This window comes from Leucoraja erinacea, chromosome 16 (genome assembly GCF_028641065.1).
Source record: "Leucoraja erinacea ecotype New England chromosome 16, Leri_hhj_1, whole genome shotgun sequence".
NCBI classification, from domain to species: Eukaryota; Metazoa; Chordata; class Chondrichthyes; order Rajiformes; family Rajidae; genus Leucoraja; species Leucoraja erinaceus.
The window spans coordinates 43,577,145-43,597,918 of record NC_073392.1 but is presented as its reverse complement, the minus strand read 5'-3'; the positions used below and the strand labels follow the sequence as shown (position 1 = coordinate 43,597,918).

General features: G+C 43.5%; 1 protein-coding gene across 1 annotated transcript in view; it reads right to left on the bottom strand.

Moving 5' to 3' along the window:
- The window catches only part of cenpp (centromere protein P), a 287,161-nt gene that overhangs the window by 154,662 nt on the left and 111,725 nt on the right, over positions 1 to 20,774 (bottom strand). The gene's annotated exons all lie outside the window — the stretch shown is intronic.

Genomic DNA, 20,774 nt, shown 5'->3' with positions numbered 1-20,774 from the left:
ACATAATAGAGATGCTGGACTATAAGAGGAGCTGAGAGGTTACAAGTTTAGTTTAGTTTAGAGTTCAAGCATGGAAACAGACCCTCTGCCCCACCAAGTTCATGCCGACCATTGATCACCTGTTCACACTAATTCTATGTTATCCCACTTTCTCATTCACTCCCTACACAATGGGGCCAATTAACCTACAAACCCACATGTCTTTTGGAGGTGGGAGGAAATTGGAGCAACTGGAGGAAACCCACACGGTCACAGGAGAACATACAAACTCCACACAGACAACACCCGACGTCAGGATCGAACCTGGGTCTCTGTCACTGTGAGGCAGCGACTCTATCAGCTGTGCCACTGTGCCGCCCAACAAGCTAAGAGACTTTCCTCAATTGGAGATTCTAGTCAGGTGTAGTCGCAGGATAATAGGGGTGGTCAAATAGGCTTTTGGCACAATGGCCTTCATCAGTCAGAGTATTGAGTATTGGTTGGAAGGTCATGTTGTCGTTATATAAGACTTTGGTGAGGCCACATTTAGAGCATTGTGTTCAGTTCTGGGCACCATGTTATAGGAAAGGTGTTGTCAAGCTGGAAAGGGTACAGTGGAGATTTATGGGGATGTTGCCAGGACTCAGCTGTGTCTCCTCTGCTTCCTGCAGTTCTGCTCTAACTCCCCCTCCCGCTCGTGGAATGAGTATAGTGTTCCCTTGGTCCTTAACTTTCACCCTTCCAGCCTTTTCATCCAACATATCATCCCCTGACATTTCTGCCAATTGCAATGTGATACCCTGCTAGTTACATCTTTCTATCCACAACCCTTTCTGCTTTCCATAGAGGTCCTCCCTCTGCACTTCCTTGGTTTGCTCATCCCTTCCCGCATTTACCACCCCCTCCCAAAGTACTTTCGTTGGCCACCGTGGGAGAAGTAATGCCTGTCCCTATACCTCCTCCCATCAAGGGACCCCAGCAGCCCTTCCAGGTGAGACAGAGGTTCATATGCACCTCCTCTAACCTCATTACATTTAACCTCCTTTACATTCAACCTCCTCAACCTCCAAGACATAGCATGGACTAGATGATCATTTTGTCTAACCGACTTGCGCTCGGTCCACCAAGGCCTACTTGATCTCCCGGCTGCTAATAGTTTTAACTCCCCTTCCCATTCCGATAACGACCTTTCTCTCCTGGGCCTCCTCCACTGCCAGAGTGAGGCCACATGAAAACTAAAGGAACAGGTCCTCATAATCTGTCTGGGTAGCTTACAATCCAACAGTATGAACATTGAATGCTCCAACTTTAGGGAACGTCGCCCCTTCCCCCACCCCCTCACTTTCCAGCAATTCCCCTCATCTTGGTGTGCATCCAATTCTCCCACTATCGTGCCCCACCCCCCCATATCTTTCCACCTATCTCCCCCCCTCTGACGTTTACATTTCAGTCCTCTTCTCATGTGACACCCTTTTGTTTCCTAGCTTCCATCTTCCGTCAAACTTTTGCCTCCTTTTCATCTCCAGCCTTTGCCACCCATCTGCCAATTAAACCCTCCCTCACCCACATCCACCTATCATGTTCCATACCTTGTCTCACCACCACCTCCAGTTTTCTCCCCACTCCATAATCAGTCTAAAGAAGGGTTCCAACCTGAAATGTCACTTATCCATGTCCTCCAGTGATGTTGCTGTATCTGCTGAGTTACTGCAGCACATTACACACAATAATTACATTTTGGATGGAATGCAATCTATCTATTATACTAAAACTCTTATCTTATTTGTGTGTATGTATATGTGTGTGTCATCTGGGCACAATCTGGTTAATTCCTATTTCTTCCAAACGCTAGGCCACAGCTTCCCCACATTTCACACATTCTACTCACATTTTTCCTGCTGAGGCGATAAACATCTTCCCGTAGCGTTCTCACCTATATTTCCGAACTTTTAAATTGTTTAAAGTTTTAAAAACAGCCCGCAAACTTACCCATTTCGGAAAAAAAGCATGAGTGACGTCACAATGGACTCGCAAGGCAGGACGGGACACTCCTGGAAGGAGGGCTACTCCAGCGTTCATGCATTGGCTGCCGGCACCCGACACCTGGTGGCGAGGATGGGCCACGGGTCCAGGCTGGAGCCGAGCCTGGTGCTCGAGCTGGAGTGAGAGGCGAGCCCGGGGCTTGGGAGGGGGCCGAGAAAGAAGCTGCCGCTGGAACCTGGTGTCTAGAGCCAGGGCCAGGCCGAGTACGAGAACCAGGCCGAGTTCCAGGCCCTGGCGCTGCATTACAACCTGGGTTGGTCCTGGGGCAGTGAATGGGAGTGAGGGGAGGAGCATGAGGGAAATGAGGAGGAGGAGGAAGATGGGGTGGGGAGTGGGGTGGTAGAGAGAGATGGGGGATGGGGGGTGGAGGAGGGAGATGTGGAGGGGTGGAGGGAGATGCCCCCTCCCTATCTACCCTCACTCCCACCCTCTTTACCCCCGTCCCTCTACCCCCTCCCTCTCCCTTCCCCCAACTCTACCCCTTCCCTCTCCTTCTACCCCCCTACCTATCTCCCCCCTCCCTCTCTGCCCCTCTCCTCCCTCTCACCTTTACCCTCCTTCTCTACCCCCTCCCTCTATCTCTACCCCCTTCCTCTCCCTCCCATACCCCATCCCTCTCCCTCCCTCTCTCGGGATTGAAGAGGGAGGGTGAAGAGGAAGAGGGGGGAGTGCTGGGGATGAGGAGAAATGAGCCGCGCTTGCGCAGTTGGGGGTTCTGCGTGAGTGGTGCAATATTGCGATGGGGGAATGGCTTGCGTTGGGGGATCGGGTGAGTGGTAGAGTCCTGCGTTGGGGGACCCAACGGGTCTGCACTTGGTCTAGTAATTCTTAAAAATCTTATCTTTATCACGGTGCCAACCAATGGAAATAATCTATTACCATTTGTCATATTATAACACTTATGTAATTGAAGACCTTTAAGTTATTCCTTACTTTTCTCAGATGTATGGAGATATGACTTTCTCCACCATTGAAACCTCTTGGTATTATCCTAGTTTATATTCTCTGTTATTTTAACGATCTGTCTGAGTAAACTGGATGCCATATTCTAGCTTCCCAAGAAGGACTCATGCAAATTTTTGACTTGGATGATCTTGGCAGTTATTTTTCCTTCTTTTTTACAATTTAGTCTTTCTGCCTTTTCACCTTTTTGCCTATACATCAGGAATAATTCAAATATAGCTGCCTTTTATACTAAACTCCCTGCTCTCTCTTTTGAAGTGCATCTATTCCTTCAGCTAAACACTTTCAAGTCCTAAAATATTTCCCAAGGCCACATAAATTAAGTGCTTTCTTCCTGTTACACATGTCTAGACAAGTTTACTTAATGAAGCAAATACTGGAAACATTCAGTAGGAAACCAACAGTTATATTTCAAGCTTTATTGCCTTTGATCAGATTTAATAAGCATTAAACATATGACAGACATTACATTGGACAAAGCTGTTTGTCTACATCACTGTCCAAAGGAACATGACTAGAGGTGGAAAACATTCAAATAAAAATAAAATAAAATATAATTGCCAGAGAGTAAGAAGTAATAGCCAAAGACAAATGGAGATTTCAAACAAATTATAAAAATTGAAAATAGAGTGGAAAATAGATTCAAAACACGTAATCTAATGGTATATCGATTGCAGTCTTTGTGATTGCTAAATTACTTACAATGAATTTTCATGTGACCAAAGAAAATTAGTTAGTAGGATCTTTAAGGTGATAATTTAATTATTAATTGTCCAGGCCTTCGAACTAGTCCAGTTAACAGGCAGCTCTACCTCGGAATTATATTTTGAAATTCATTGGTTCTTAGCACCAACAGATTGGATTGAATACATTTCAGGAGGTTTGATCATATATAATTTTCCTTTCATTTAAAAATATATCTGAATTGGCATAATAGACAAAGTTGCCAGCTTTTGCATGTATTTGTTTGAGCTCAGAGAATCAAGGACAAATAAAGCATGAAAATAGGCCCTTCGGCCCAACTGCATGCTGACCAATATACCCATCTAAACTGGTTCCATTTGCCTGCGTTTGACCCACATGGCTCTCAGCTTTTCCTATCCATGTACAGTGCATTCAGAAAGTATTCAGACCCCTTCACATTTTGCACATTGTTCCGTTATAGCCTTATTCTAAACTTGATTACATTTTTTTTTTAATCATCATTCTACACACAATACCTCAGAATGAAGAAGCGAAAACAGGTGTTTAGAAATTTTTCCAAAGTAATTAAAAAGAAATAACTGAAATATTACATTTACATAAGTATTCAGACCATTGGCTATGGCACTCAAAATTTAGCATAGGTGCATAATGCTTCCATTGATTATCCTTGAGCTGTGTCTACAACTTGATTAGAGTCCACCAGTGGTAAATTAAATTGATTGGACATGATTTGGAAAGACAGACACCTGTCTATATAAGGTCCCACAGTTGACGGTGCATGTCAGAGCAAAAACCAAGCCATGAAGACGAAGGAATTAGAAGGAAGACGTTGGTGCGAGGAGGGGTTCCCTGGAGCTGTGGGTATAAAAACAGCGCAGGGCTTGCTTCTACAGAGGCCCAGGGAGCCGTTGGTGCGAGGAGGAGTTACCTGGAGCTGTGAGTTACCCAAATCTGCAACGTTCCATCTCACTTCCAGAGAAGGAGTCTGGTGGAAGCCTCTGATTGGTGGAAGAGGACCAGACGAAGCAGCTGATTGGGTGCAACCCCGGGTTTACATTTCTGCTTTCAGGTTAAGGATTCTGGGAGTTAAGGATTCTGGGAGTTAAGGATTCTGGGAGTTAAGGCCCAGGAGTCGTTAGAGGGAGGAGCGACGTCCGTGTGGTGAGTTCAAAAACCCATCGCGGGGCTAGTTTCGACAGAGGCCCAGGAGCTGTTACAGAGGGAGGAGCCAAAATCTGCAACGTTCAATTCGCAGATCACACTTCAAATTAAGGGGGCTGGTGGAAGCCTCTGATTGGTCAAACGGACCAGAGGAAGCAGCTGATTGGCTCGTATCCAGGGTAAGGCTTTATTGTATTTGGATAAGGGGGAGAATGAGGGCCGGGGCAGTTTACTGTTCTGGATGTCAGATGTGGGAGGTCATGGAGTCTGAGTGCCCTCCAGACGTCCACATCTGTGCCAGGTGCGTCGAGATGGGGCTCCTAAGGGACCGTGTTAGGAACCTGGAGCAGCAACTCGATGACCTCTGTCTGCTCAGGGAGAGCGAGGAGGTCATAGAAAGGAGTTACAGGGAGGTGGTCACTCGAAGACCACGGGAGACAGAAAACTGGGTCACAGTTAGGAAGGGCAACGGGCAGAGGCAGTGACTGGTGAGTACCCCGGTGGCTGTACACCTTGAAAATAAGTACTCGTGTTTGAGTAAGGGTGGGGGAGACCGCCTACCTGGGGGCAGTGACAGCGGCCGGGCCTCTGGCACAAAGACCGGTCCTGTTGCTCAGAAGGGTAAGGAAAAGAAGAGGAGGGCAATTGTAATAGGGGACTCTATAGTCAGGGGGTCGGATAGGCGATTCTGTGGACGCAGACAGGAGACCAGGATGGTAGTTTGCCTCCCTGGTGCCAGGGTCAGGGATGTGTCTGAACGTGTCCAAGAAATCCTGAAATGGGAGGGAGAGGAGCCTAAAGTTGTGGTACATATAGGTACCAATGACATAGGTAAAAAAAGAGAAGAGGTCCTGAAAGAAGAATTTAGGGAGTTAGGTAGAGAGTTAAGGAGAAGGACTGCAAAGGTAACAATCTCAGGATTACTGCCTGTGCCACGCGACAGTGTGAGTAGGAATGGAGCGAGGTGGAGGATAAATGAGTGGATGAGGGACTGGTGCAGTGGGTATGGATTCAAGTTTCTGGATCATTGGGACCTCTTTTGGGGAAGGTGCGACCTGTACAGAAAGGACGGGTTGCACTTGAACTCGAGGGGGACCAATATCCTGGCGGGGAGATTTGCAAAGGCTACTGGGTAGACTTTAAACTAGTATGGTTGGGGGGAGGGACTCAAATTGGGAAAGCTAGCAGTCAGTGTGGGAGGCAGGAGGCAGAGAATGGTAGCACTCTGACCCAAAATGTAGGGGAGAGAGAAGAAAAAGACAATAAACAGAAAATAAGAGAGGGTGGGTTTCTTAAATGTGTATATTTTAATGCTAGGAGCATTGTAAGAAAGGTGGATGAACTTAGAGCCTGGATTGACACCTGGAAGTATGATGTTGTGGCGATCAGTGAAACATGGTTGCAGGAGGGCTGTGATTGGAAACTAAATATTCCAGGATTTCGTTGCTTCAGGTGTGATAGAATTGGAGGGGCAAGAGGTGGTGTTGCATTGCTTATCAGGGAAGATATTACAGCAGTGCTTTGGCAGGATAGATTAGAGGGCTCGTCTAAGGAGACTATTTGGGTGGAACTGAGAAATGGGAAAGGGGTAGCAACTCTTATAGGGGTGTATTATAGACCGCCAAATGGGGAATGAGAATTGGAAGAGCAAATATGTAAGGAGATTGCAGATATTAGTAGTAAGCACAAGGTAGTGATTGTGGGAGATTTCAATTTTCCACATGTAGACTGGGAAACACATTCTGTAAATTGGCTGGATGGGTTGGAGTTTGTAAAATGTGTGCAGGATAGTTTTTTGCAGCAATACATAGAAGTACCTACTAGAGAAGGGGCGGTTATGGACCTCCTGTTAGGAAATGAGACGGGTCAGGTGGCAGAGGTATGCGTTGGGGAACAGTTCGGGACCAGTGATCACAATACCATTAGTTTCAATATAATTATGGAGAGGGTCAGAACTGGACCTAGGGTGGAGATTTTTGATTGGAGAAAGGCTAACTTTGAGGAGATTCGAAAGGATTTAAAAGGAGTAAATTGGGACAGTTTGTTTTATGGGAAAGATGTGGAAGAGAAATGGAGGACATTTAAAGGTGAAATTTTAAGAGTACAGAATCTTTATGTCCCTGTTCGGTTGAAAGGAAATAGTAAAAATTGGAAAGAGCCATGGTTTTCAAGGGAAATTGGACACTTGGTTCGGAAAAAGAGAGAGATCTACAATAATTATAGGCAGCATGGAGTAAATGAGGTGCTTGAGGAGTATAAAGAATGTAAAAAGAATCTTAAGAAAGAAATTAGAAAAGCTAAAAGAAGATATGAGGTTGCTTTGGCAAGTAAGGTGAAAGTAAATCCAAAGGGTTTCTACAGCTATATTAATAGTAAAAGGATAACGAGGGGTAAAATTGGTCCATTAGAGAGTCAGAGTGGACAGCTATCTGCAGAGCCAAAAGAGATGGGGGAGATATTGAACACTTTCTTTTCTTCGGTATTCACCAAGGAGAAGGATATTGAATTATGTGAGATAAGGGAAACAAGTAGAGTAGCGATGGAAACTATGAGATTCAAGGAAGAGGAAATACTGACACTTTTGAGAAACATAAAAGTGGATAAGTCTCCAGGTCCGGACAGGATATTCCCTAGGACATTGAGGGAAGTTAGTGTAGAAATAGCAGGGGCTATGACAGAAATATTTCAAATGTCATTAGAAACGGGAATTGTGCTGGAGGATTGGCGTACTGCGCATGTTGTTCCATTGTTTAAAAAGGGGTCTAAGAGTAAACCTAGCAATTATAGACCTGTTAGTTTGATGTCAGTGGTGGGCAAATTAATGGAAAGAATACTTGGAGATAATATATATATATAATCTCCAAGTATATATATGGATTTGTGCCTGGAAGGTCATGTTTGACTAATCTTCTTGAATTTTTTGAAGAGGTTACTCGGGAAATTGATGAGGGTAAAGCAGTGGATGTTGTATATATGGACTTCAATAAGGCCTTTGACAAGGTTCCTCACGAAAGGTTGGTTAAGAAGGTTCAATTGTTGGGTATTAATGGTGGAGTAGCAAGATGGATTCAACAGTGGCTGACTGGGAGATGCCAGAGAGTAATGGTGGATGGTTGTTTGTCAGGTTGGAAGCCAGTGACTAGTGGGGTGCCACAGGGATCTGTGTTGGGTCCATTGTTGTTTGTCATGTACATCAATGATCTGGATGATGGTGTGATAAATTGGATTAGTAAGTACGCAGATGATACTAACGTAGGTGGGGTTGTGGATAATGAAGTAGATTTTTAAAGTCTACAGAGAGATTTATGCCAGTTGGCAGAGTGGGCTGAAAGATGGCAGATGGCGTTTAATGCTGATAAGTGTGCGGTGCTACATCTTGGCAGGACAAATCAAAATAGGACGTACATGGTAAATGGTAGGGAATTGAAGAATGCAGGTGAACAGAGGGATCTGGGAATAACTGTGCACAGTTCCCTGAAAGTGGAATCTCATGTAGATGAGGTGGTAAAGAAAGCTTTTGGTGTGCTGGCCTTTATAAATCAGAGCATTGAGTATAGAAGTTGGGATGTAATGTTAAAATTGTACAAGGCATAGGTGAGGCCAATTCTGGAGTATGGTGTACAATTTTGGTCGCCTAATTATAGGAAGGATGTCAACAAAATAGAGGGAGTACAGAGGAGATTTACTAGAATGTTGCCTGGGTTTCAGCAACTAAGTTACAGAGAAAGGTTGAATAAGTTAGGGCTTTATTCTTTGGAGCGCAGAAGGTCAAGGGGGGGACTTGGTAGAGGTCTTTAAAATGATGAGAGGGATAGACAGAGTTGACGTGGATAAGCTTTTTCCATTGAGAGTAGGGAAGATTCAAACAAGGGGACATGACTTGAGAGTTAAGGGACAGAAGTTTAGGGGTAACATGAGGGGGGACTTCTTTACTCAGAGAGTGGTGGCTGTGTGGAATGAGCTTCCAGTGAAGGTGGTGGAGGCAGGTTCGTTTTTATCATTTAAAAATAAATTGGATATTTATATGGATGGGAAAGGAATGGAGGGTTATGGTCAGAGTGCAGGTATATGGGACTAGGGGAGAATACGTGTTCGGCACGGACTAGAAGGGTCGAGATGGCCTGTTTCCGTGCTGTAATTGTTATATGGTTATATGAATTGTGCGTAGACCTCTGAGACAGGATTGTGTTGAGACACAGATCTGGGGAAGGGTAAAAAACAATTTCTGAGGCATTGCAGGTCCCGAAGAGCACAGTGGCCTCCGTCATTCTTAAATGGAAGAACTTTGGAACTACCAGGACTCTTCATAGAGCTGGCTACCTGGCCAAAATGAGCAATTGGAAGAGAAGGGCTTTGGTCAAGGAGGTGACCAAGAACCTGATGATCACTCTGTCAGCTCAAGAGATCCTTTGTGGAGATGGGAGAACCTTCCAGAAGGACTACTATATCTGCAGCACCCCACCAATCAGGCCTTTATGGTAGAGTGGCCAGACGGAAGCCACTCCTCAGTAAAAGGCACATGACAGCCCACTTGGACTTTGCCACAAATCACCTAAAGGACTCTCAGACCATGAGAAACAAGATTCTCTGGTCTGATGAAACCAAGATTGAACTCTTTGGCCTGAATGCCAAGCGTCACGTCTGGAGGAAACCAGACACCGTTCATCACCTGGCCAAAACCATACCTATGGTGAAGCATGGTGGTGGCAGCATCATGCTGTGGGGATGTTTTACAGTGGCAGGAACTGGGAGACGAGTCAGAATCGAGGGAAAGATAAACGGAGCAACATACAGAGAGATCCTTGATGAAAACCTGCTCCAGAGCGTTCTGCACCTCAGACTGGGGCGGAGTTTCACCTTCCAAAAGGACAGCGATCCTGAGCACACAGCCATGACAACGCAGGAGTGAATGTCCATGAGTGGCCCAGCCGGAGCCTGGACTTGAACTCAATCGAACATCTCTGGCGGGATCTGAAAATAGTTGTACATCGATGCTCCCCATCCAACCTGACAAAGCTTGAGAGGATCTGCAGAGAAGAATGGGAGAAATTACCCAAATGCAGGTGTGCCAAGCTTGTAGCGTCATACCCAAGAAGAATTGAGGCTGTAATCGCTGCCAAAGGTGCCTCAACAAAGTACTGAGTAAAGGGTCTGAATACTTATGTAAATGTGATATTTCAGTTGTTTCTTTTTAATTACTTTGCAAACATTTCTAAACGCCTGTTTCGTTTTTTTTATTACGGGGTATTGTGTGTAGATTGATGATAAAAAAATAATTTAATCCATTTTAGAATAAGGCTGGAACATAACAAAATGTGATAAAAAAGTGAAGGGGTCTGAATGCATTGTCTATACATAACTAAAACTCTGATCTTGTACTCTTCCGGTTTGTGGGGTTTTCCTATTTGCGCTGAAACTGCACGCGATAGCGCTACGATTTTTGCCAGGTTCCTCACCGTTCTCCTGTGCTGCGAGTGCAACAAGTTTCCTTCCGATTGGTCGTATATAGTAAAAGTAATCGAGGTTTAAATATATTAAACGCGCGTGTGCAGATTCCTACAGTCAGCAGATTGGTGTCTTCTCCTGTCAGTCAATGTCACGGCCGGGATGGCGACGCCCCATCCTGCCCCACCGGCGACGACCTGTCCCGCCACACACACACACACACACACACACACACACACACACACACACACACACACACACACACACACACACACACACACACACACACACACACACCCACACACACACACACACACACACACACCCACACACACACACACACCAATCGTCAAAGGAACTGGAGATGCTGCTTTACAGCTAACAATGAATGACCTGTGGCGAAAGGAACTGCAAATGCTGCTTTATGGAGGGAGGGAATGACTGAGGGTAGAGGAAAGTAGTGAGAGATATGGGATTAAGGTAGAGGAGGAGGAGAGGGGAAAGATCCTGAGGAGGGAGGGTGAGGGGGATTGAGGGAGAGAGGAAGGAGTGGGGAGGGAGAAGTGGAAATTGGGGGAGGAGGGGGAATAGAGGGGGTAGGGAGGGGAGAGGAATTATGGAGGGAGTGACTGAGGGTAGGGGAAAGGGGAGGGGGATGAGGTGGGGAGGGAGTGCTGGGGATATGGGGAAATGAGCCGTGCTTGCGCAGTTGGGGGTTATATGCGAGTGGTGCAATATTGCGTTGGGGGGACGGGTTGCATTGGGGGAACGGGTGAGTTGTGGAATATTGCATTGGGGTTCCGGTTGCATTGGGGGACCAGTCCTCCCATGTGAAAGGGACCCAACAGGTCCCACTTAGTCTAGTACCTATCCAAATGTCTTTTAATGTTGTTATTGTACCTGACTCAACTGCTTCCACTGGCAGTTTATTCCATATACATACCTATTAATTTTTCTTATTTCACCTTGAACTATGCCCCGTGGTTATACATTGCACAACCCTGGGAACAAGACTCTGCTTTCACCCTGTCTATGTCTCTCATGATTTCATACAGCTCTGTATGATTACCTCCTAAACACCAGGGAATAAAGTTCTAGTCTGTCCAATCTCTCCCTAAACCTCAGTATGTTGAGTCTTGGCAAGAACCTCATAAATCTTTATTGTACTGCTTCCAGCTTAATGGCATCTTTCCAAAAGCAGAAAGGCCAAAACTGAACTCAATACTCCAAATGCAGCCTCGATAACATCCTCGACACAGCAACACAAAATGATAACTTTTATTCCATTTGGATAGTTAATCATATTTGATATAGTTACAACCCAATGGTATGAACATTGAATGCTCCAATTTCAGGTAACCTACATACAGACAACCACCTACCCCACAATTCCCTTTCTCTTCCCTGTGCCCCACCTGGAAATGTACCTATCTATCCCTCATCATCCCCTTCCACCTATATTCCTTCTTCTGGCTTCACATTTCACGCTTCTTCTATGGTTTTCTCACACGTTTCGGCTTTTCATTCCTGTCATTTGGATAGTATTGCAGAACATGGAGTATCTAGGAAGACAGGTACAGGGTTCCATCAAAGGGACGAATCAGATGGACAGTGTGGTGAAGGCAGTTCTATCTCTTATAGAAGCTGATCCAATTGTGATTTTTAAAAGCCATTATGACAGACAGATAGGAAGGGATTAGAGGGCTATAGACCAAATGCAGGCAAAATGCCAATTTGGTTGGCATATCACTTCCTGTAGTACACATTTACCATAGCCCTGTCTAACTGCCCAGACCATGGAACACTTCACCTGGACCCAGCTGATGTGCGGAGGACCCTACTCAAGGTGAACCCCAGAAAAGCTGCAGGTCCTGACAACATAGCGGGGCGTGTGCTCAGAGACTGTGCTGACCAACTCACAGATGTTCTCACTGACATCTACAACACCTCTCTGAGCCAAGCCATCATACCAGCATGCTTCAAAGCCACCACCATCATACCGTTACCCAAGAAATCCCCAGCCTCAACACTGAATGACTACCGGCCCATAGCACTCACGTCCATCATGTTGAAGTGCTTTGAAAGGTTGGTCAAGGCCCATATAACATCCAGTCTCCCCTCTACACTTGACCCATTCCAGTTTGCATACCGTCCCAACCGTTCCACTGATGATGCCATAGCAACAGCACTCCACCTAAGCCTGGCTCATCTGGAAAACAATAACAGTTACGTGCGGATGCTGTTCATCGACTTCAGCTCCGCCTTCAACACAGTCATCCCCCAACACCTGGTGAATAAACTCGGCGAAATAGGCATCAGCACCCCACTATGCAACTGGTTACTGGACTTCCTCACCGCCAGACCACAGACAGTAAGAGTTGGCAAAAACTCATCAGAGACCACCATCATGAACCCACAGGGATGTGTGCTGAGCCCTCTGTTGTTCACGCTGATGACACATGACTGTTGTGCCAAACATAATTCGAACCAAATCATCAAGTTCGCAGATGACACAACAGTGGTGGGTCTCATCAGCCACGATGACGATTCAGCCTACAGAGAGGAGGTACAACAACTCATCAACTGGTGTGACATCAATAACCTTCAACTCAATGTCAATAAAACAAAAGAAATAACTGTGGACTTCAGGAAGAAACAGACAGCACACACCCCACTCACCATCAATGGCAGTGCAGTGGAGTCTGTGAAAAGTTCCTGGGAGTGCACATCACAGATGATCAGACATGGTCTACCAACACCATCTCCCTAGTCAAGAAAGCACAGCAACGCCTCCACTTCCTTTGACGTATGAGGAGAGCCGACCTCCCCCCTTCTGCCATCACCACTTTTTACAGGGGTGCCCTTGAGAGCATTCTTACCAGCAGTCTCTCAGTCTGGTATGGCAGTTGCTCTGCTGCTGACCAGAAGGCCCTACAGAGAGTGGTGAGGACAGCGGAGAAGATCACCAGATCACCCCAACCAGCAATCCAGGACTTGTACCAATCTCGCTGTCGCAAGAGAGCAACCAATATCATCAAAGACACCACCCACCCAGCACACAAACTATTCACCCTCCTACCATCCGGCAAGCGTTACCGCAGCATGCGGAGCAAAACCACCAGATTCAAAAACAGCTTTTCCCTCAGGCCATCAGACTACTCAACACACTCAAGAAAACTCCATAAACATTACACAAACTAAGACCAATTGACTGTCAAAATAACTTTAATTCAATGTCTGCAGTATGCCATTTGCACTTTTCTATATTGCACCTTTTATTATTGCACCTTAATAACATACCTCAAAATTTTACTACACTCTGGCACACTGTGAATATTTTATATAATGTATATGTCCTGTCTATTTTTATTGGTATATAGTCTGTCTGTGTTATAAATATTACTTGCACATTTGGAGCATGGGGAAATGCAATTTCAATCCTCTGTGTAACTACTTGTTGCATTATTTGAATTGACAATAAAGTTTACTTTACTTTACTTAACTGTCCATCCCCTCAGTGTCTCAAATTCAGTCTTGGTGCTACAGGCCCAATTTCTGCTGCTGCTTTTTTTCTGAATCGTCATGCTCCCATCAGAATCCAAAATGGTATACCTGCCAACTCCCTTTACCTTTCCTGGTAGTTACCCAGCTACTTTCTGCCTGCACTGGAGGCATGAGACCACCTCACTAAAACTTATACTTGTGAAGCTCTCAGCATTCCAGTCAGTCAGAAACTGCACCTGGACACATTTTCCACAAGTGTAAATCTCAAGGGACACTGGAAGATTCCCCGAACTCCCATATGCTGCAGGAGGCGCATATCATTGCCTAAATGCCATCCTGACTGCGTAAAGACTAAAGGGAAAAGTTATAAAGGCCTCGCCCTCTGTTCAGCCTCCTCGCCGAAGCCTCTCGAGCTTAGATTTCAGCGCTTACCCTCAATCACAACACTTCATTTCAGGCGCCATTCCCAAAAACAGTTGGTCCAAAATGGCCAGTCAACGAGTGTCTGATTTCCTTTAATACACTACGAGATGCTTTCACGCTCAGAAGCTGCTGTTTCTTAAATTCCATGCACTCCTTTCAGCTCCAAGTCTCTGTTGAAACGAACCTGCCCTTTCTCTAATGGGTTTTTTTTCAAAGATCACCTGCACTCCATAGCCCTGACTCTGTTGGAACTATTGTTTTTTTTGTTGTTTCTGCAGTTCCATAAATTATGAACTAAAGAGAGTTGGACAATGACCTACATTTTGCCATTCTCTGGGTGTGGATGGTTGCGAGGAATTTGCTGGCTGTCGCGCGGAGGGTTGTGTATCAGTAAAATGCATCCCACAGTTATTTTATCAAAACCAGGAGGGGCACTCCTGACTCCACATGCATTCTCTTCAATACATTTTGTGACTACTGTGTGCTCCCCGGTAGATAGGCAATAAGTATGGTGTGCCAGCAGTGTAACATGTTAACATATATAGAATTGTAAAGATGGCATAACTTTTTAATTTTCATTTTAATGTACTTTTAGAAAGAAGCAATTGATCAAATTGCCTGAGCATTTACAGGTCAGTTAAACATTGATCAGGTTTCAATGTGATGGTCTGCTTTGCTTGTGAGGAGGAGTCTCATATCTTCCAGGTGTTATGTTTCGAACATGTTTGAAATCCACATTTTTATTGTTGGTATAGGAGCGTTTTTCCAGAATTTGAGTATAAGCTTTTTTCCCGTTATTAGCCCGTAATTAAATAAATTCTTTTGAAACACGTTTGTTCAGGGCTACCTTCCATTATTCCAAAGATAATCCGTTCTGCTTTTGGTATCAGTTTTATTTTAAATAGTTTTGTGAAGATTTCAAATATTTAGTTCCAGAATTTTTGGATTTTTATACAAAAAACAAAAGAGTGCTCTATGGTAGCTTCTTGAGACTGACATTTATCACAAATGGGTGAGACATTAGGGAAAAGTTTATTTATTTTGTTTTTTGAATAGTATAGTCTATGTAATGTTTTGAATTGATTAGAGTGTGTCTTACGTTGATTGAGCATTTATGCACATATAGTAAGTGTTTATCCCAGCTCTCTTTTGAAAATTTTATAGCTAGTTCTTGTTCCCAGCATCTTCTAATACAGGTGCACAACCTTTTATCCGAAAGCCTTGGGACCAGACACTTTTCGTAATTCATAATTTGTCGGTCTTCGGAATGGAAATTTTTTAGCGTAGATTTTAATGGCTGGCTCAGTGGTAGAGTGCTCGGCTCATATCCGCAAGGTCGCGAGTTTGCGCCTTGATCCCGGCAGTTACTCGGTCGCGAGTTTGAGCCTTCAATGTCGTTTTTTTCTTGCAGAATAAATGTCTGTGAAATGCAGTGTGTTGAATGAATTCCTGAATTTGTAAATGTGCCCGCAGCATTGAATCACCTCTCGCACTCATGTCACCCTAGCGGGGCTACATGTCCTTAGGCGGCCTAGCTCGGCCTTGCAGAATAAATGTTTGTATGAAATGCAGTGTAGGAGAGGTGTACTGACTGTGTGGGCAGAACTTTGGAAGTGATTGCCCACCAGTCTAAAAAGCCACTGTGTCTCCCTGTCCCTGGGATAGCAGGGGGCGATCAAACAGCACAATACCCCCCTCCCCCTCCAACTCCAGAGGAATCCTCTTCCAGATGGGCCCCTACGACGCCCCGAGCTGCACCCCGTCATCCGTAACCCAGGTTCCTCTGTAGTTGGAGCGGGGCTGGGCTGGGCTGCTGCTGGCTGTGGGTCTCTGGGTTCTCCGTGCTTGCGGTGAGCCTGGTGGTCGACGTCCAATTGGTCCTGACGTCTCCGGTGACTGCACTGACCTGCTGCCATCGCTGACGTGAAGACAGTACAAAGCCCCCGCGCCGGTGCAATGAGTGGGGAGCTGGAGAGGGGAGGGATGGGGTCACACACATGGCCGGGAAGCAGAGGGGTGTAGGTGGGGTGAAACTGAAGGGAGCGACAATCTGCTGCTGCCTGCACGCTGAGATAAAAAGTTTCCACGCAAGACTCACGATACACTGTGTATCATGATTCTACCGTGGGAACGTTTTAACTCAGCGGGCAGGTAGCAGCATATTGTCAAATATTAACCCTCCCGCGCAATATACCCTCACCTTCTCTTTTATGAATGGGGATTCAGTTCCCCTTTCTTCGAGGACCGACCGGAGGTTCTGCTGTCACCTCTGCGGGCCGCCCTTGGTGAACGTTTTCAAGGACCTTTCTTCAAGGACCGAAAAAAATGTCCGCTATTCGGAGGTTTTCGTTATTTGGATCTTGGGATAAAAGGTTGTGCACTTGTACCGTCAGTTGTATTTCTATATTTAAAATAATGTTATATAATTTTATTAGGTTTGCTGATTCGGCCTTTGTCTTCATTGCTTCGTCCAGTAAGTCTGGAGGCATGTTATGATAATCTTTTGTGTATTTTTTCAGATAGTCACACATTTGAAGATATTTAAAATATTGATTATTTCCAAAATTATATTTCAGTTGTAATTGTTGAAATGATAGTAATTTTCCAAATTCATACAAGTCTCCAAGCGTTTTGATTCCTATTCTTTCCCATTGTGTAAATGATTTATCTATAGTGGAAGGTTTAAACGACGGATTATTGACTATTGGCGATAAAACAGATAGATTTCTTAATTTTAGATTCTGTTTTATTTGTTTCCAAGTTCTAATTGTGCTAATGTATAATTGGATTTTATTGTAATTTTTGTTATTCAGATTCATTGGTGAGAAGAGAGTCGCTCCTATATTGCACGGAGAGCAGTCCTCTCTCTCCATTACCATCCAGTCCACCTGCTGGGCAGAGTTGTCCAGCAGGTGAATCATATTTTTAATATTTACTGCCCAATTATAGTACATAAAGTTAGGGAGTGCTAGACCACCCAGCTCTTTGGGTTTGCTCAGATGCGTTCTTTGTGTCCTGTGGGATTTATAGTCCCATATCAAATTTGTAATGTCTGAGTCGAGTTTATTGAAATACTTTTTTTGGAAGGCATAGAGGGATTGATTGAAATTGATATAGGATTTGTGGTTGAAAGATCATTTTTATAGCATTTATTCGACCTATTAAAGAAATCGGGAGCGTTTTCCAGAATTTGATTAGAGTATTAGTTTCTTAAGTAAGGGACTATAATTGGCATTAAACATAGCATGATAATTTCTAGTAATTTCAATTTCCAAATATTTAAATTTTTCTGTGGCTATTTTAAAGGGGAATTTTAAGAGATGTGTTGAGTCTTTCGGATTTATCGACATAATTTCACTTTTGTTCCAGTTTATTCTGTATCCTGAGAAAGATCCAAGTCCTCAATTAGATTTAGTATATTTGGTATACTAATTTGGGGTTTTATGATGTACAGTAGTACATCATCTGCATATAAAGATATTATGTTATTTGAATATTTTGTATTATAAGGTGTGTTCTGATTCTTTCAGCTAAAGGTTCAATTACCAGAGCAAATAACAGCGGTGATAGTGAACATCCTTGTCTATTGCCCCTTGATAATTGGAATTTCGTAGATAGTATATTATTAGTTAATATTCTAGCCATAGGTTTGTTAATAATAATAATAATAATACATTTTATTTGCGGGCGCCTGTCAAAGTCTCAAGGACACCTTACAGAAATTAACAAGAGAGAAAAAACATATAGTCGGAGTAAAATAAATAATAAGGACATCACCAATACACAAACTAAAGACAGAAATCGCTCCAAAGACAAAAAATCAAAAACACAATGTGAAGAGAGAGCAGCGGCAGCTAAACCGCGCCAGCGTACACTCTCCCTTCCGACAGCCATCTTGGACACAGACTAACATATTAACTTACACACAAAAAAATCAACCCCCCCACAATGGTTACCACTGTGGGGGAAGGCACAATGTCCAGTCCCCATCCCCAGTTCTCCCAAAGTCAGGCCTATTGTTATATAATAATTTTATCCATGCGATGGTTCTCTCCCATTTGAAATTTTTGCAATACTTTAATCATATAATCCCATTTTACTTGATGAAATGCTTTTTCTGCGTCCAATGAAATGATTGATAACTCTTGTTCTTGAAGTTTGTGTGAATGCATTATGTTAAGCAGACGTCTCAGGTTATTAAATGAGTGTCTCTTGGGTATAAATCCCGTTTGATCCACGTTTATTAATTTACTAACATATTTACTTAGTCTTCTAGCTAGTGTTTTTGCTAATATTTTTTGATTCGTATTTAACAATGCAATAGCTCAGTATGAACCTGGTTCTTCTATGTCTTTATCTTTTTAAAGTATTAATGTAATCGTTGATTCTGCTAGTGTTTCAGGTAGGATTTGTTCTTTAAAAGCATATGTATTCATTTTCTGTAGACGTAAAATGTCGTAAAAACTTTTATAAAATTCATTAAATGAATCCATCTGGTCCTGGTGTTTTTCCATTCTTTAGTGTGTTTATTGTGTCTTCTATTTCCTTAGATGTAATTTGTGCTCCAAGTTCCTCTTGTTCCTTCAATTCTAGTTTTGTCCAGGAACTCTGAAACTTTATTATTGTCTGTTAGCGTTTTGGATGTGTATAAATTCTGGTAAAATTGAGCGAATCTTTTATTGATATCATTGGGTAGTGTTAATAATTCCCCTCTATCTGATTTAATCTTTAAAATTGCGTGGTCTTTTTCCCGTTTTTTCAGTTGGCGTGCCAGATGTTTGTGGGGTTTATCCCCGAATTCAAAGTGTTCCTGTTTTGTAATAGAAACATAGAAATTAGGTGCAGGAGTAGGCCATTCGGCCCTTCGAGCCTGCACCGCCATTCAATATGATCATGGCTGATCATCCAACTCAGTATCCCGTACCTGCCTTCTCTCCATACCCTTGAGGAAATATTATACAAATAGAACCGCTTGGATAGTGACTTTTATATAAGCTAGGTAATTTGCAAAAGAAAAGCTTAAAGTTTTCCTGAACCGAAATAAAGTGCAAACAGACACATACACACAGGCAAAGATGAATCAAAACATGGAGGCCTGAACCAGAACCTGCTTAGCTTAGGTTATTGTTTGGGGCAATTATAGCACTGAAAGAAAATTTGTATTTGATATGGCTTTGTGTTGAAGATTGGGTAGCTGAATAAGGGGCCTCTTCTTAGGCCATCTGCTCTGTCTCTATGGTACATTTATGAGCTCTGAATGTGACATAAAGGTGAAGAGTTATGACTTGTTTTGCTAGGTTTGAGAGAATTCAAGGCTGAGAGATGAAAGACTGCAGTTAGCTTTGGCTGTGTACAATTATAATGTGTGATAACGAATAAGATGCAAATGAAAGAATAGTTGCTTTGAGAAATAATTAGATTGAGGGAGTAGTTTATAGAAGGTTGAAGCAGATGGAATTCTGACGTAATGGTCTGAGATGTAGTCTCTTGTGTTCTGCCTGGTACATGAGATTGGAAATCCTACTTCCCGATAACAGGAAAGGCACCAAACCCATATTAAGTAAATTGACAGATTTACGACCCATGTATCTTTGGATGGGAGGTGGAAATGTGCGTTTTGAACTTAGAAACTGTAATTCAGCAAACTTATATAATTAATGTTTTAAAGACATAGATAATGGTATTTCAAAATGTGTAAAATTATAGTAACACCAATAATGAAATGTATTGTCTTAGTAGAAAGGTACACTTTAGACTTATAGAAATTGTTTAGATTTATAGAAATATATTTTCTCTTGGTATAGAAAGTGTGTATGACTTGTGTGATCATTGTGTTATATACGTATCTTGTATTTTGAGGAATGGTCTTTCATAAGAGCCTACTGGGGTTTTGCTGTGTTGAAATAAAATAATTCTAAAACAATTATAAAGCACAGGCAAACGAAGGTTGTAATGAGGCCAGGGAAGGGGGATCATGTGACTGATGTTGTAAATCACCAGAAGGACTCAGATGATTGGTTACTAGCTTGTCATACCCTCTGTATCTAAAATGTCTAATACCTATATAAATGCCATGAGTTTGTATCAAAGTTACTCCTCTCTGGACCCACCCCAGAGCATCAGCTCTGTGTTGGAAGGTTCAAGAGACCAGTCTCAGCTGAATAAAGAATTGATTTTAACAGCAACAAGTGTTTGAGTCAAGTTGACTTTAGATTGAAAGAACTCAGTTTAACACCCTCTGATCCCCTTAGCCACAAGGGCCACATCTAACTCCCTCTTAAATATAGCCAATGAACTGGCCTCGACTACCCTCTGTGGCAGAGAGTTCCAGAGATTCACCACTCTCTGTGTGAAAAAAGTTCTCATCTCGGTTTTAAAGGATTTCCCCCTTATCCTTAAGCTGTGACCCCTTGTCCTGGACTTCCCCAACATCGGGAGCAATCTTCCTGCATCTAGCCTGTCCAACCCCTTAAGAATTTTGTAAGTTTCTATAAGATCCCCTCTCAATCTCCTAAATTCTAGAGAGTATAAACCAAGTCTATCCAGTCTTT